Here is an 18,385-nt window from a genome sequence, read left to right on the forward strand (position 1 = left end):
CTAAACCGCCCTGTATTGCAATCACTCTCATCTCGGTCTGTGCCCAAAAATATTTTTCACTTTTCAGGCGATAGCAGTCAGAAGAATTCTTAACTTCTGTATGTTATAACTATTTTATGAAGGAAAGATGAAAGAGATGAAAGATGAAAAACAGAAAGAAAAGATGTCTTGGGCGATACTAAAAATTTAACAACCTGATTGGCTTTGCTCCTTGACAGTGCCCAGAGAACTGTACGATTGGACCTGAGGAGTGGAATGCTCACCTCATGGGCCAGTAGACCAATGCAAAAAAATCTTAATTAAAATCATGACAGTAAACTATTGATAACCCCCCACCCCCAACAATTTCACAACAAAAAATGTTTTATATGTCCATTTTTATATGTGTGTTTATGAAGAAACCTTTTTTAATCAGGGATCAACTTGAAAATCCAAAACCAGCAGCTATGTTATACCGTTTAATCAAAAAGAGTCACAGGTTTGTTACAACCAAAAAAAGTCTTCTCTCTGTAAATGTATAACTTTCACTCAGTTTTTTGCAATTATTATTACTGTTGCTTAAAAGCAATGTGCGTGGAAAGAAGTACAAAACCTTTTCCAGGCAGCTGTCTGTAAAACAGGCCAAACTTGTGCAGGGAACGTCTCTGTGGGCCACCTTACAATCCTGGATTTGCATGTTGTTATTTGTTTTGTTATTCTGTGACTTTAATTTGAATCATACATTTTTTTTAAACCACACCTACAAAACAACATGGGTGAATTATTTTTTATTTGTGTAGTATCCTGTACAGTAGTCTCAATCTTAGACAGCAAGCTCTGGATATATCCGCAAGGGTATATATTTTTAAAAGCGTGGTTCCCAAGATTACGTGCACAGTTATCTGTTGACTAGAATACGTGATATTGTGTAAAATAGGTACACTGTTATATACTAGAAATTGACTTCTTGTTCAAAAATATTCCCTTAGTTTAGTCCTAGAGCTCTAGGTTTTTCTTTAAAAGAATTAACATGGTGGTTGAATGTGACACTTGCTGTCTTTAGGCAACAATACAACAAATGTGAATATATTTTGTATTATTCAGTCATTTAAATGTATTTTAAAACTTATTTTTCCAAGCCTAATTTTCCCATTATAAACTTTAACCCAAACTGTATTGGCGTGGTAATGAGAACGGTCAATGAGCTATGATTGACAAACCATGTCCCCACTTTCCGCACGTTGTTTGTTACCATATCCATGATATGCGCTCATCTCGGGAGATTTTTCACAAGCTAGCTAACTTAGTATATCAACTATCGATAGCTAAGTTAAGGACGCTGACTTATCCATTAATAATTTTGCTACCTAGCTAGCCAGCCAATTAAGATAAAAGCACAACTATAGCGTCCTGAAGAAGCTACTAGCTAGCTAACGTTATCGATGACGTCACATTGTGAAAGCAAGCTACATGAATATAACCAGAAATAGTCTAATAGTCCTTAAGAGGCAGTCTAATTTAAGTGAACCTAACGTTAGTCAAATATTTACATTGTCTTGCCTGTAGGCCAGCGGCAGTGGGTCACGTTTTATAGGGGAGGGATAAGGGGAGTGGTTCCAGTTCAAAACCGGATTCTCCAAAACTAAAGAACGGACATATTTAATACTTTCATCGTTTTTCTTCAATTTGCCCTTTTGTGCAAATTGCATATAAAAACCTAAAAAGTGTGACCAACCACCATGTTACTCCTTTAAAAATTTAAAAAATTAAAAAAACAGGCATATTTTAATGTACCCCTTTTAATTAGTCAGAATGACTATGATTAGAATTTTCAGCACTTGCTTATTTAGAGACCTTGGAAATGGCCACTATTTTGGTAAAGTAGTAAACCTTCAGGGGAAAGGTTGTCCACACCTTTGCTGAAGGTTTCCCCTGTAAGTGGGAAAAGGGGAGAGCCACATTAGCAGAGGCCAATGCTTGCAGTCAAAACATAAAGGTTGGGGGAAGAGGCTTAACTCCTCCAAACTGTTCAATGCAAAGAAAAGAACTGAGCATATGAAGTCAGCATACATCAGCTAGTGAAGCTTTGCACTCTGAAAACACTTTAGGAACCTCAACTGTTTTAGTGTGGTCATTTTCATGGTAGTGAGTGATTTCAGTTCCAGGGGAAATGTACAGTATATCAAAGAGGGTAGCTTTATGGAAGAGGATCACAGTCACATTTTGTCTGATCACAAGTTTTGTGATTAACACACAAATTGGGCTTTTCAGTGTGCTTGATCTGCCTGCCAGGTCTGGAATCTCTTTAGAAAATGTATTTGTAAAAATATACTGAAGCAGATGAAGTGCATTGCTAGAGAGTACAGAAGACTGTCATGGCCAGTCAGGTCTCTGTAAATTATGGCATTGTATTCCATCACATTTGTTCTACAACAGACCAACACCAGCTTATAAACTATCTAACTTGCTCCATATGATGGCTTTTTCCTGCACTTTACTGTAATTTTTATGCAAAGAGTTTTTTTTCTTCTTTTTCTCGAGTCAAATCAGATGTAGTCATTGGTTTCATGTTAAAATTAATGTTTGGAAACTCAAAAAAGTTGGAAAAGCGGTCTTTGCTTACAGTGCCACATTTGATTGTTTCTTTGAATGCAGTATTAAAGAATATGCCTCTGTGTGTTTATACACTTTTTAAAGATATTGTCAAACCGTGTAGAAGTTAGATTTGTCAACCCCTCTGGAGAAAATATTTAGTTGTAAGATACCTGAAAATTGGCATTGTATTTTGTGAACATTATGACCTTGACCTATAATTTGGCTACTTTTTTCTTTTTTTTTTTGGTCATCACAAAAAATCCATGGCACAGTTGTTGTGTTTGTGTTCTGTAATGTTGCATTGCGATTTGTACATATTTTCAGAGGGCTTGGAGCCTGTGTTGTGATCGACCCACTTGCTGTTGTGTCATGCCAGGTGCTTAGGGCTGGGGTTCTTTTGTCCTGTCATTTGGAGGGAAACTGTCTGTGTGTGCCAGTGCAGACCTAAGTGGCCTGGAAGATTCGTTAGAGAGCATTTCAGCCAATGGCTGCAAACAGCGATATGGTGCAGAAACAGCCCTAAAATGGTGACAATGATCAACAGCAACAATTCTATCCCCACATTCCTAACATTAAGCTTTACGTTAGTGTGCTGTGATCAGCATGGTAGACTAAGAAACATAGCCAGTACATGACTTGTCCACATTATTACAGTGGCAAGAAATTGAGTTTTTTACACACACACACACACACACACCCATAGTGCTAAGCAGGGCAGTGGGTGCTTTGCACCCTGGGTAGGTTATACTGTTTTTATATATTTTTCCCAATGTATGTAAGATTCTGTAATTTCTTTGGAACATGAAAATAAAAAGATTAACTTTGTCCATATGAAACAATAGCATCAATTGTTTCCTACTGTTCTCCTCCCCCACCCAGCGTGCTTTTGCACAGAGAAACCCTAATAATCCAATTACAGATAATGGACCGTACATCACAAATGCAGGGTCTCTCAGGACCTGAGATCTAAAACAGTTGTCTTGGTGTCTCATGCTATCTGGCCATTGATTTATTTGAAACACAAATGTGGTTATTCTGTCTGGATAAGAACAGCCCCATGTGTAATGCAGTTAATAAGGTACCATCTCAATAGGATAACCAATATGTGAAATATGCAGGTATCCATAAAAAATCGAGTTTGTAATTTGTATGTAGTACACCATATAATTCAGGGTATATAAGGAAGATGTCCCATTGACTAAAAAAACCTTTTTAGTACTATATCAGCAGTTTAATTCATGTTTTTTCTTTATGTGCGAGTGTATATAACCTGTGTATATGAGTGTATATGAGTGTATATAAACTGAAAATTGTAATGGTCTGTTTTTTTCACAAATATTTATTTGGAGAAAGAGCAAGTGGCTGTGTTTGATAAACAAGTAAACCAGTAAACCGTTCTCCTCCCTCTAGTGGCCAGAAGGAATATTGAACATTAAGTACACTGAAGAAAACAGGCCTATCGGTGGCCATTTCAGAATTATCAGAGGCTATCAGGGACAATTTACAATGACAATTATCAAATGTCAAATGTATCCCAAAAAATCAAACATTTAACATTCATGATACAGTACTTACAAAACCAATGGCTCAAATAATTAATCATTAATAATTGTTATTACTATTACGTATTACAGTTGATGACGCATGAAAAATATACCATAGTTATGATGTTTAGATATAAAATATATGGATATTATCAATTAGCAATATTAGCAATAATATCAATTATTACTGTGTTGCAATGATTGATTTTTTACAAAAAAATAATGTCCCCCTGTGTAGAAAATATAATTGCTATGCCCAGATAAGTTGTCCAGCTGACTGGCCTTATTGTTCTGTAACTTCAGTTTGAACCTTCAAATCAGCATACAATTCAGACTCAATAAATCAGGTGAGGGGGATTAGCTGTGTAATGTACTGCTTTTAATTCATCCGTTCAGAGCTGAGTAACAACAAATAATTGCAGACTACACGGCTCTCCAGATCATTGAGTTAACTATAAATTCTATTGTAAAGTAAATTGCTGCTAAATTACCTGACGCTGTGGTTAGCTGGCTGTATTAAATCATACAATTTCAATTCATTTCTAAAACTGCAGCCCAGTTCACAAATAAATGCAATAAAGGCTTTTCAAAAATTAATTTTTTTTTTTCACCTTTTTTTATTTACATGCTTGACTGAGTGGAAATGTTTGACCAAAATTTAAAAATGAAAAGATTTCCTTCACTTACTTTATTCTTTCATATTTAAGCACTTTATTCAAAGATCTGTAGCATAATATATAGAGCATTCTATTTAGATTCTATGCTTGAGCACACAAAGCATTTAGTTGCAATGTTGGCTCAGGGTTCAGGTTTATTTGTACAGCGCATTATCACTCATCTGGTTAAGCCAGTGAGGGCTGACTGGCTGCACAACTAAACTATAAACTACCCCCACTGTCCACCAGGGGGTACTCTAGGCCTATATGAGCAATAGTTGACCAATATAAACTTAAATAATATTTAAGATTAAATGCTTAACTATGTCGCAAAATAAATATAGTTTCATATTAATTATGTAGGAGCCCAAAATCTAGTAAATCTTCAATTACTCTCATTAAATTAATGATCTGGGGCCAGTTCAACAAAGCATTATTACTGAGTTGGCTGGATAACTGCAGGAAGTTATGGAGTGTGTGTCAACAAAGACTCATTAGTAATATATGTATAACTATGCATTATTATTCCACTGCTCATTGAAGTTATGCTGACCCTATATAGATGCAGACCTAGTAATAAATGTTGAAAAAATCTCAATGATCATGTTTCATGCTGCACCTCTTGGCCAGGACTCCATTGAAAAGGGTATTTTCATCTCAGTGAGACTCACCAGGATAAATAAAGGATATATGATAATGCAGATGAATAAATACAGTATATAGTCAGTTTGTGGTTTCCTCATTTTACTTCATGGGTAGAACAGCTCCAAAACCACAATGCACACGTCACACTCTTAACAATCGTGTCATTCTTCCTGTGTAGGCTGTCAACTTGTCAACAATATTTTGAGTATCCATGTGAAAGAATAGCATACTAGTATAAGTGAAAAATACTATGTTACACTTCAGAATGCTTGAAGAATAATTCTATCCATCCATTATCTTAACCCGCTTATCCTGAACAGGGTTGCTGGGGGGCTGGAGCCTGTCCCAGCATACATTGGGCACCATCCGTGCCGCCCTTGAATAATAATTAAGGTTTATATATGCAGATGTATACTACTTTTCATCATGGGACGGTATCGGTGATGGGCGAGGTGGTGAGGGAAGAGCAGAAAGGACTCCTTCTTTCATTGCTACCGCAGGTTCTGTCAAAGCCTAGGAGGCCTTTGTGACTTTCTTTCAATGTCATACATTTTTTCATCCAGACAGGGAGTAATGAAATCAGTGTATGCCATTAACTGGCTTTCTGCCTCCTCATCTATCAGCATGGTGGTCACACCCAAGATCATACCACATGCTCAATAGCTTTTAATTTAAGCCTTATTTAATACACATTTATTTTTAAGGTCAATGCATTTTCTGTCCCTAAGGAGCATTCAGAACAATAAATTGCATGCATATTTTTGCGAAGAGTAGAGATTTTCATCCTTTGCCCTTGCATACTTTATTTGCATAAATCATTTTTTTGTCTGCAAATTCCTGTCACTGTATTCATTGTTATTGTTCAGTTAATGTCTAGAGATGAAACATTTGCATTAGCAAGGTTACTGAAACAATAGTAGCACATCAACATTTTGTGACTTAAATTGGAGATATTATTCCAGCAGTGTCCTGGGTTTTAGCCCGGCCCGGGCCTTTCTGTGTCGAGGTTGTATGTTCTCCCCGTGTCTGTGTGGGTTTCCTCTGGGTACTCCGGTTTCCTCCCATAGTCCAAAGACATGCAGGTTAGGGACTACAGATGAGAATGAGCTCATTAGCTAACTCTGGCACATTTACATTGATGTGGAAACTAAAAATGTTGATTAATGTGTACCATCCCTGATAAATAATAATAATAATAATAATAATAATAATAAATAAATAAATTTAAGCATCATACATTGTAAACCATTAGTCTAGCAGAGGGCTACTCAACCTCAGGCACTGGCTAATGCATGTACAGGAAACGTAGTCTAGACTACATAATCTAGTTTACTGTGGCATGTGTGTGTGTGTGCATATACACGTACTGTATGTGCACACTGGCGGTTGTATATGTGCATGTTCATGCACACATGAGCATTTGTGCCATGCTGTGCTCTTTGTGGTCTCTTTTCTGCACAGTAACTTGTGTGATTGCAGTGCTGGCTGAGCATTGACAAATGGGTCTTTTTAATGACCCTGAAATGTCCAGCCCTTCCCAACTGGCACACATTGCCGGGGCAGACTTTTTATCATCCTGGGACTTCTTGGCACATTAGTCCCTATTGATCTGCGAGCAGTGGCCCCGGACAAAAGGCGCATATACAGTACAAACACGGGCCAGAGTGGCAGCACATTCAGCCATTCATCTGTGTGTGTGAGAATGAAGGGGGGCCCTCTCAGGCCCTTTGTGCGGCTGTCTGCTCAGCAGTGTTGTTTGAGACCGGTCCCATTGTGCCGGCTGGTGTCCCTTATTGACTCAGAAGCCCTCTCCGCTGGTTCCCAGGGTCCAGCCTCCAGGCTCTGTGCAGCGAAAGGCCCAAAGACACAGCTCCCTGCATTGTGTGCCAGTGCGTCAGGGCCACCTGGGCTGGGGTCTGTGTTTGAGGGCGAAGCAATCGCCTGGTCATGGCTGTTACCCTCAATCGCATATTACAACCCTGCAGTCCACTTTGGAGCAATGCCACTTCTAGGGAAATGTTCCAATTCTCCAAAGAAAAAAACGTCAGGTTTCCATTGCAAAAATCCCTTTTTCCCCCAAAATGAGGAAGGGCATGGCTGGAAATGACCAAGATGTATAAAAATGTATTTAATTCCCAATACTTCTCCTTGCATACTTTCCAAATTGTTTTGAATTGGAACATATTTCCTAACTCCCCTGTAATTAATAGGACACTGGGGATATCATAGAATGACTGTAGCAATTTATAACATGGTTAAACTGAAATAATAACTGTATGGCTAAGTTCACACATAGCTCACTACAAGAACGACAGCTGCACCTGTCACTACTGACAGCTGGTAACCTGTAGTCACCAGGTGAGTAGCTAGGGGGCACTTAAGCAGTACCCTGTGGAACCCCTGCCAGGTTATATCAATCGCTCCCTGGCAATAAAGAGCCAACCGTGGCCTGCATCACAGCTGAAACTAACAGTACAGGCTGCACAGAACATTTCATGCTGTGAATCCTCCAAAGAGTTGGCACGCTTGATTACTCATCGTTAATTGTTGATTGTTGTTGTTGTACAACCCTGAAGAAATAATTTCAGAATAAAATGCATTCTTCTTTTTATTTTTAATTTCTAAAAGCTTCAGTAACCATTTGTGATCAATTCCATTGCAAGTAGGCATTTCACTAATTTCTTCAACTTTAAGACAAAAAAAAAATATCATATGCAGAAATGGCATTGTGATTGAAAAATACACCCACATAGCCAATTTTTGCAGTATTTATTTGACTATCCAGACAAACAAACAGACTCCTGGACCTTATCCTTTCCTGAGCCTGCAGACTTCCTGTCTGTAGTAGAGCACACACATTAAATCCCAAACTGAAACAACAAATACAAAATGGAATGTGACGAATCTCGGGCTGAGACAACAGACAGAACTTAAGCCACACTGTTTACTCCTGCATATACTAAGCTTTTCTTCCTCTAGAGACAATGTACAATCAGGAGCATATCCTCTATGGATGAGTTTTCACTGACATAATGAACTGCGTCAATAAGAGAGACAGCTCTGTATGATACTTGAATTGTGTTGGATAGCAATCAATGTTATAGAGGGGTATACTGAGATGTACAGTGTAACATTCAAAGTCTTCTTTCCTCATCTGTGTGAGCTCAAAAAGTGCCCGCTAATTGATGTTATCACAGCTTACGCACTGCGTGGTTGGCTGTGAAATTAAAAGTGGTCTTTCTTCATTAAACAGAACATTCTGCACTAGGAGACGGAAAACACTAGGAATCGCGTGGTGAACCAAGCAGGAAGGAACCAGATGTTTGTTTGTGGTTCTGAATGCTCACTGTATTGGACTGTGTGTATCCCAGCTCACATTCAAAAACAAACCTGTTCATCTGCCCAATGCTAACCTATACAGATGCTGCTGTACAGCACAGGTCTGGTGTAGTGTTGGGAATGAGGGATCGGTTGAGTTTGAAGGAAGGACACCAATAACTGCTGGCTGAAGACACACAGATCCATTTTAAAACAGCAACCTCTTCCAGAGGTTATGTTCAAAGACAAAATCCAGTTATGGTAAGCATGGGGTTTATAATTATGACTTGCATGGTTGTACTTTACAACTTTGTGATTATTCACACATCAAAAATATTTGATGTCAAACATGAGGATAACAGTGTTAACATACTACAGCACAATAACAAACTAAATTCATTCTTAAAACATGCATAAACATTGACCGTTCTTAATACACACACATCTGACAAGGTCTTACAAGGGCATACAAATCGTATCATAGCTTTAGAACCATCATTCAGAATATATTGCAGTGATTAAAATGGAGCTTTGAATGTGTGCATTTGTGTGCGTGCACACATATGCGTGTGCAGTACCTTTTGTGGATTTGGGAGCATTAGTGACTGCATAAGACTGTGTTTGTGTGCTTAGCTGTTCAAAGAACAGTCGTATAACAGGTATAACACCTCCAAAGATTTGGGAAAGCTCCTGCGAGTCTGTGCTGGTATCACAGCTTCGGCTTGCACTGTTGACTCAAGCGCTCACAGCAGGATTCTCTGGGTAAAACAACAGTCGGCTAATCTGGGTGGATTTTCCATGGGACATTATCTCATGTGAATCCACCCTCTTCCCTGCCCCAACCTTCACCTGCCCCCATGCCTGTCACCTGACATAAGCCCCTGTCTAAAGACCAGGATCACTGGCCTTATGCAGCTGGATTACCCTCACAGGGTTTAAACTGAAACACCGTCTTTTATGTGTTTTCTGCATGCCAGCGTCAAGGAGGCACCTGTCTGTTTACCCGTTCGACCCATCAGGGCGGGAGGGATTCCCGTTTCCTTGGTCATCTTGCAATCCCTCCTTTGAATACGGATTTTGAAATGATCATTTTTCCGGGGAAGACTTGTCACTCCGGAAAGCCTTGGGGCCTGGTGGAGGCAGATGCTGGGTTGACATCCACCCATGCACACTTAGCTCTAGCTCAGCCACATTAGGGCACCATCAAAGGCATTCTGCAAAGGTTTGTATTCAGAACAAAGCAGGGATGATATTCGCTGTCTGGGTTCTGACAGGTGACTTTTCTCCTTGATGCTAACTCCAGGTGTGACCCCAGTGTTACACAGGAGTAGCGTTGAACCAAAGAAGACAACAAATATATATTGCGAAATATAACCATAAGAAAGCACAATCACAAGAGATTCATCCAATCTTGGCTCACCATTTTGCCTCTAATCAAAAGTGAATTTGTTGGGCTTGGTCTTAAAGGATCCAAAGGTCTCTGCCTTTGCTGCAATTCCTGGGATGTTAGTCCATACATTAGTCCCAGGAGTTTCAGTAAAGCCAGTGTTTCCTCAGAGGAGAAACACTTTCTGTTGAGTGTGTGACATTGACGTCCATCTCATTCACAGAACTTGACGAAAATGAACCTGAATGGCTTCCATGTAACACCTCGCTAATGCTTTTAACAAGTTTTAAACATTTCAAAAATCACTTAACTGGCAATTCCTGAGCTGCACTGGTGCAAACTGACTCCAGAACAGCCGCGCTCTGGTGAAAGGGTGTTGAGCTCTGGTAGAGGGTGATGTCTGGTGAGAGGGTGGTGTGAGGAAGAGATCAGAATTCCCACAGAGAGGAGCAGCAGAGAGGTTTGTAGCGCTGCTCTTCACAGCTGGTCTCTGACACATCTGCGAGGTCGCCCACACGGCCTGCCTGAGCCACCTCAGCCTCCCCCAGCTCCATTTATTTATGCTGGATGAAGAGAGGCTGGAGGGCTGGAGGTGCTTAGGTTTGCCTGGATGAAGGGAGCCAACAGGGTCTAGGCAGCAGGCAGCTGGGGGAGGGGTGTGTGGGTCAGGGGGCAGATAGAAATGGTTCCCATTGCATTATGGGAATCCTCCTTTCATGTGTCCTGTTTTTGATCTTCTCCTCTCTGGGGCTGGCCTCCCCACGCATGTCACCACGCACTGCACACCATGGGCTGTACATGGACGAACACCACCGCCAACCCTCACTGTTTGTTCCAAATTAGCTGTGGTGGTCGCTGCATGTAGAGCAGAAAAAGGCACCTCTGAGGAGCGTGGGGGTGGGGTGGAGGAATCATGAGAGGGAAATCTCCTTTCATGTTCTCAGGGACTGCTTTCTTTCAGCGCAGTAACAGAGGGTCAGACTCACATACACATGCACACACACCCACACACATGCAGAAACACACAGGCACTCTCACACACACACACACACACACACACATGCAGAAACACACAGGCACTCTCACACACACACACACACACACATGCAGAAACACACAGGCACTCTCACACACGCACGCACACCCACACACATGCAGAAACACACAGGCACTCTCACACACACACACACACACACACATGCAGAAACACACAGGCACTCTCACACACACACACACACACACACACATGCAGAAACACACAGGCACTCTCACACACGCACACACACCCACACACATGCAGAAACACACAGGCACTCTCACACACACACACACACACACATGCAGAAACACAGGCACATACACACCACGGTACTTAAACACTGTCCTTCTGACCCCTTACAACATGGGAAAGTGAACATCTCAGCTGTTGGTTATATAAAGACCCTCGCTGTCATGAGAAATGTGGAAAAACCCAGCACCAGAATCGCCCTGTATCCTGCTGGTGTTTGTGTTCTTTACTTTTCACATATTTCAGAAAATAATAATTAAATCAATTATTTTTCAGCTAATTATTTAGATGGCTATTTTAATGAAAAAATATTGAATAGAGCATAAGATGTCAGCTGCCAGGAGTATTTTAGTCCTACCTCCTGATTTCTCCCGCCCCCCTTTCTGATATCCCTATCCCTCTTGTCTAACCCAAAAAAAAACTTACGACTTATGACTTTATGTTTAGAACAACACTTCATGTGTATTTTACTAGTTATGGATGTGATGCTTTAACTTGTGAAGAACCTATGCACTTGTAAGTCGCTTTGGATTAAAAGCGTCTGCCAAATGACAAAAATGTAAATGTAAATGTAAATGTATTTTTTCCTTTTCCTATTTCTCCTCATAAATTCCCATATTTCACTGCTAATAGTGTTGCCAGTTATGCAATGTGAGAATTTATCATCAGACATTCAAAATTCACAAAAGCATTGTAATTCATTTACATGACATATCCATATGCTGGGTAACTTACAGTTGTCATACTGTACAATCTTATACAACTTGATATTAATTAAAGCAACCTGTAACATGACAGTGATAATCTTGGGACCTTCTGGTTAAACCCAGTTCCTTAACCTACACTAGTGTAATGTAGTTCATGACAAAATTACAATTATTCTAGAGAGAGATTTCTGATTTAAAAATTAATCTATGTCTAGAACCCACATAGAATGTGCGATACATTTCAACCGTGAACCACAACCAAGGAAGTATTGGCCTCTCAGAATAACAATGCTGGGAAGTTTGAGTTTTCTTTCTGATAACATACATGCAGAAAGCAAGAAGAATTAAAACAACAACTGTCTTGGGCCAGTTTCTGACATTATTTGATGGTGATCAGATGATAAATTAGTTTAAATCAAATGAGGCCCAGCACAACTTCCCCCATTTCTGCCCCCATAGTGTGTTTTTCCACCTGTGACACAAACATGCCACACTTACAGCACTTTGTGTTTGTCAGATGGCTACTATAATAAGTGCCAAGCCAGGAAGTTTAAAGCATTCAATAGCTGAAGCCATATTGTTAAAAAGTGGCAAAGCAGAAATCATATTTTATTCCACATTTTCTTCCCTTATTTACAATGCTCAGTCGTGATCATTAGTCTATTCCATCACACCAACATGCATATCTCAAAGACACTGCCTGTCAGCTGTGGCTTTCTTTCAGTCTGCAGTCAACCAGCTGAATTAATGTTGCTGTTATCTAAGCAAGCTTGCAAATACAGAGCGCAGGCACGTGATTGACCAGAGGAGATGCTATTGAGTGGTCATTCAAGCCCTATCAACTGACAACTACCCTGCCATCACAGCCAACACTGCTCAGGATTCAATCTGGACTTTTAGGGGGCATATAAGAACAACTGCCTCAAGTATTCAAGTGCTTAAACTTCCCATTAATCTAAGAAAATCAAATAGTAATCATGGGCACTTGTTTCCACAGCAACTGAAGAAGGCAAAAATGATGGCCTCTCCAAAACAAATCTTGATCGTTTGTAACCATTATGTACAAACTATAAAAATATGTCATTGTTTGTTCATTCACAAAATACATTACAATTCATGAATATTTATTATTGAGATATTTATTGGTACTTTTTAGACTTTCTTCCTAATCACTAAAATCTTCAGGGTGACAGTGAATTAATGGAACAAAAATATAAAGTAAAACAAAAGTGAAATTTGTATCCATGAGAATAGATGAAAATGCCTCAGTTCTTCTAACCCCTGTAACATGAATGGACATGCACAAATGCATGCGCACAGGGTGTAATCTGTAAAGTGAAAATAAATTGGAAGTGGGGAGCGCTTCTCTTTAAGTGGGCATGTGGCAGTTGGTGAAAGGCATCAGGCAGACTCGCACATGTCAGCAGCTGACTGTAGTTCATATTTTATTCAGTAAAAATCAAGTGGGGGGCAGTCTCAGGTTCAGGGCCGTTACCACTCAGACAGGAGGGTCAGAATCCCCTAAGAACACACAACCAGTCACACTAATCATACTACTGCTCCGTGCACTGAGAGTAAAGAGCTGTCTGCATACTATTCAGAGGTACATTCCTCATTATCTGCAGTCTGCAGTCCATTGTTACAGTGATAGTCAGTCTAACTGCACTCGTGGGGTACGTTCATCAGGGAAAGGATGTGAAAGCCATGGGGATGTGGTAGCAGAGTAAGGCAGTGTGCGGGCGTGCTGGGTGGCATGTGTGCGGGCGTGCTGTGTGGTGTGTGTGCGGCTGTGAAAGCCAGCGTTCCCCCATGTGTGGATTGTGCTCTGGAGCATATCGAAGCAGGCTGCACATGCACTGTCAGGTGGCCTTCCGAAGGGGTCGGGATTGGGGTCAGCTTCTTCACCAGCACTAATTGCACGGGGGTGGGGGTGGGGGTTTGGAGAGAAAGACAAGAACAACTGAGGCTAAACAGGCCGGTCTTTCAGAAGACATACGGAGCAGCAGCAGAAAAAACATGGGAAAGTGGGAGTGGGAGGATGAAAGCAGAGTAAAGGAAAGCAAGGAAAGAGAAAGGAGAAAGATAAAGAGGAGCGCAAGAGAGAACTGTGTCTTTCTGATGTGGAAGGTGCGTGTGTGGGGAGAGGTGTTAAAAGGTGGCCTGTGAGATTGCACACAGAAACACTGCATTTTGGAGTAATGTAGGTGGCAGGGTGGAATCCATTTCTGGCCAGCGCATATTTTTCCCACAGGTCCAACCTTGGGAAAGCAGGAGGTTTACGGAGGTCCAGACAGCTGGGAAAGGGCCCTGACACCAAAAACAAAGTGGAAAAAGAGGAGATTTTGCTGTGATAGACTTACGAAAGACCATTAACTGTCCCCTCCCACTCCTACCTACAAGTTTTCAGCCAAGCATTTGTGTAAAAATTGTGGCTACAAATGAGTGTGGGAGCGGTGCAGGAACGTTATTTGTGATGACACAAGCAGAAGGATTCAAGGCTCAGGGCCACACTACTCCATTCCACCCAAAGGAGTGTCCACCACAGGAAACACACAGCTGTTCACAAAGGAGAAAACGCAATATGTTTAATTTTTCTCTTATGACACCTCTTTTATACTTAACATTGAATTTATAAATGGTGTCTTCGGCCTACAATAGCATACAAATACTTTTTATAGCAAATAAAAAGAACTAAGTAAAAGAACCCGTCATTGTGTTTACCTTCATTTTGAGTAGATACATGACACAAACCCTTTGAACTAGGGTTGAGTTGAATCGTATTGTGTAGTTGTACAGTACTGTGTGAATCACTGAATTCAAAAATGCCCCCGGTTTGATTTGTACCGATATACACCCACTTTATTAGGTACACCTGTACACAAGCTTGTTAATGCCAATCAGCCAATCATGCGGCAACAACTAAATGCATAAAAGCATGAAGACATGGTCAAGAGGTTCAGCTGTTATTCAGACCAAATGTCAGAATGGGGAAGAAATATGATCTAAGTGACTATGACCGTGGAATGATTATTGGTGCCAGACAGGGTGATTTGAGTATCTCAGAATTAGCTGATCTCCTGGGAGTTTCACCCACAGAAGTGTCTATCGTTTGTAAAAAAAAAAAAAAAAAAAACATCCAGTGAGCATCAGTTCTGCAGGCAGAAACGCCTTGTTAATGAGAGGTCATAGGAGAAGGGCCAGACTGGTCAAAGCTGACAGGAAGGTGACAGTAAAGCAAATAAGCACACATTATAACAGTGGTATGCAGAAGAGCATCTCTGAACACACAACATGTTAAACCTCTAAGTGGATAGGCTACGGCAGCAGAATAAGTCTAAAAAAATAAGTCTTAAATACCTAATAAAGTGCTCAGTGAGTATATATGATCACCAAAGAGCTTACAGAATTAAGGTGACCAAGGCATTATGACAGCTCCCTACTGAAGTGAGGGCACTGGATGAAGTCTACAGAATGGGGATGTCTCTTCAGTGTGGGTAACCCTGGAGAGTTTCTCATGCTAATCCACGTTAGCATCGTTCACATGGCTGCTGCTGGAATAACAGGCCTTGAGGCCCTGCTGACAAGGCATTAATGTCCTGCTAAGAGAGCATCCTTTGCTGAAATCAGAATAACAGACAAGAGTGTAATACCCTGTATACCTGAAAATTGTGCATGTGTATGTGGGTGTGTGCAGCATGTGTGTGCATGCGTGTTTGCATGTGACTGCATTCACGTGAGCATGTTTTTTTTGTCTGGGTGTGGGAGGGCAGCTGGAATTCCAACCTGTGCGAGTCAAGGTGTGGCCAGCATGTCCGCATGAGAGGTGTTTATAAACACTGTATTACTGTGTGAAACACAGTGGAAGGGCCAGACCAGAGAACCACAGCAATCAGGATATGAACAAAGTAAACAAAGGGAAAAAAGGTGTGCCTACTGTGTGTGGGTGTCTGTCTGTCTCTCTGGGTAATGGTCTTTTTCTCAGTCAAAGCCACATTGCAACACTCCAAGCCTGTAATGACAGACATTTTGTCCGTTTTGAGAAAACTGATAATTTTTGACAGTGTTCACAGGTGATTTGTTTCTGTCTATCTTTAGCTCTCTTTAGTTGTAAGGTAAGGAATACATTTGTATTTTAGTATGCCTTATAACCACTGAAAGAAAACCAGAAAAAAACACTTTTGGACTATTTTTAAACCTGTTAATTGTCTGAAAAATCTAATAAACTGAAGAAAAATCATGAATTGGACACTTTTAAGAAAAATATTTTTATAAGTCTTTGTTTTGGCGCATTTTCTCAGCATTGATTTTTACAGCCATTACAAAGCTGTCCAGGTCTCAGCTTAAAAGGCAAGGGCAAGGACACATGGCAAGGACACAAACACACAGAGGAAAAAGGCTGATGATTAAAAAGCAAAGCAATCTCTGAATTAACACCAGAAAGCCACATCCCTCAAGCTCATTAGCTGACAAGTGCTCTTGTCATTTAGATGAGGCCGGACAGCTGACCATGGGTTGAGTCCTGGGCTAGTCCAAGGCAGGGGATGAAGATGTCACTCCCACCAACCCCCACTCCCACCGGTCGCCGGAGAGAGGCAACACAGACCTTCTCAGTCTCTGCTGCACATCTGTTTTTACTTACACACAGTCCGAGTTCAGTACACCTCTCCTCCCAGCACCAACAATCAAAATGCCACGAAAGCTGACCTCCCCCCCACCCCCAAGCCTCCCGACCCCCATTCCCCCCCCCCCCCGGTTCCTCCCCTGCCGGTGCTGAGTGGCAGGTATAGAGTATCGGGGTGGTGTGCAGACAGGATGTACGGGGGCATGTGAGCTCTGCTGCTGCTGACAGCTCCCATAGCTGCGGCAGTAAATCAGTCCTGGGGGAACCTGTGGGACTGACAGTGGAAATGTCCGAGACGCCCTGCCAGCAGGGGAGGGAGGCGGGCGGCGGGCAGGAGAAGACTTGCAGAGCGCCGCTCACACGGGGATAGGGTTACAACTGAAATAGATCAGAGCTGTGGGAAACGGCACCTCCCAGCTCCGCACACATGCGCACACTCACACACACACGAGCACACAGCCACCGACACACGCAGACACAAACACACACACACAAATGCGGGCGGACACATGCGCACGCACACGTACACATAAAAACAACAGAGACACACAGATGCGCACACCCGCACAAGGCAGACACAAACATGCAGTCACTCAGGGAGACCTCTGGGAAGATAAAGGAAGGCAGCTGGGCTGAAGCCAGCTTTTAACAAACGCTCGCTTGTACCTCTCAGTTTCCTGCTATTGCAGAGTCAAGGTTTTTATAATTGGGGGTTGGGAGGGGGGCAGGGGGTCGCTGAGAGAGCTATAAGCAAGTCCTGGTCTTAATGTTGAAGCCTTAATTAAAAAGATTGAAATGTCAAGAAAGAATAACCTGAAGAGAAAACATGCTTCATTATCTTCTAATTATCCCAGAGAAACGTCTTTCTAGAAGCACCCTGAAGTTTTGCCAGTTTTTGTCCAGTTTCTGAATATAGTGATTATTGTCCAGAGACAAAAAGTAAACCCTGGCTTTATAGTACTGCCCACAGGCAAAACCCTTACTATAAAGCATCTCTCACAAAGTGCTGTCCACAATATGAGGGGGGTTTAGATTCTGTGCCCTCTTTTGTTTTACACATTTAATCTCACCAAAGAATGACAGAATGAAGGGAGATCCTGGCTCAGGCAGGGAATTACTATGAGTTACAAAGCCACTGAGTCTAAGAGTTGCTGCATCAAGGACTTCTACCATGTGAATGTTAGAAGCAGTGTATGATATAGTTACAATGGTAATGCAATTGGATATAAAGAATTTCAAAGCCATTGTGTCCATTGAGTCCAACAAAGGTTTGTTGAATTACTCCTACTATTCATACTTAATCAGCATCTAAAGTCAATGAGCCATGCTCAGGCATGTTAAGGACATTATACTTACTGTACATTCACCCATATGAGACACCATATTCACAGTCATCAAACATGATTATTGTTGAGATTGATACAGTGGAATGACTGTCTTCGGGGCCAGTTTTCCTTCCTTTCCAACTTTATCAAAACTCTCCATGCAATACTAAGACTCAAATATGGTCCGGTAGAATCACCATTTACAGTCTCCAGTCAAACAGAGCTCCCACTTGGCTGAGCTGTTTACTGAACACTAATCCTTATTAGTCATCAGTTAAGTATCTTCTGTTACAGAAAATGTGTAATCTATAGTGTATTTA

At 41.2% G+C, this 18,385-nt stretch overlaps 1 protein-coding gene across 2 annotated transcripts in view; it reads left to right on the plus strand.

The window, feature by feature from the left end:
* Positions 1-2,817, plus strand: part of LOC133138340 (zinc finger protein 704-like) — a 25,276-nt gene extending 22,459 nt beyond the window's left edge. For both annotated transcript variants that reach the window (XM_061256988.1, XM_061256996.1), the window contains exon 9: positions 1-2,817. This exon is cut by the window's left edge and continues 252 nt beyond it. The gene's annotated coding sequence lies outside the window, so the exon portion shown is untranslated.
* Positions 2,818-18,385: the final 15,568 nt, after the last annotated feature.

Source organism: Conger conger, chromosome 1 (assembly GCF_963514075.1).
Source record: "Conger conger chromosome 1, fConCon1.1, whole genome shotgun sequence".
Taxonomy (NCBI): Eukaryota; Metazoa; Chordata; class Actinopteri; order Anguilliformes; family Congridae; genus Conger; species Conger conger.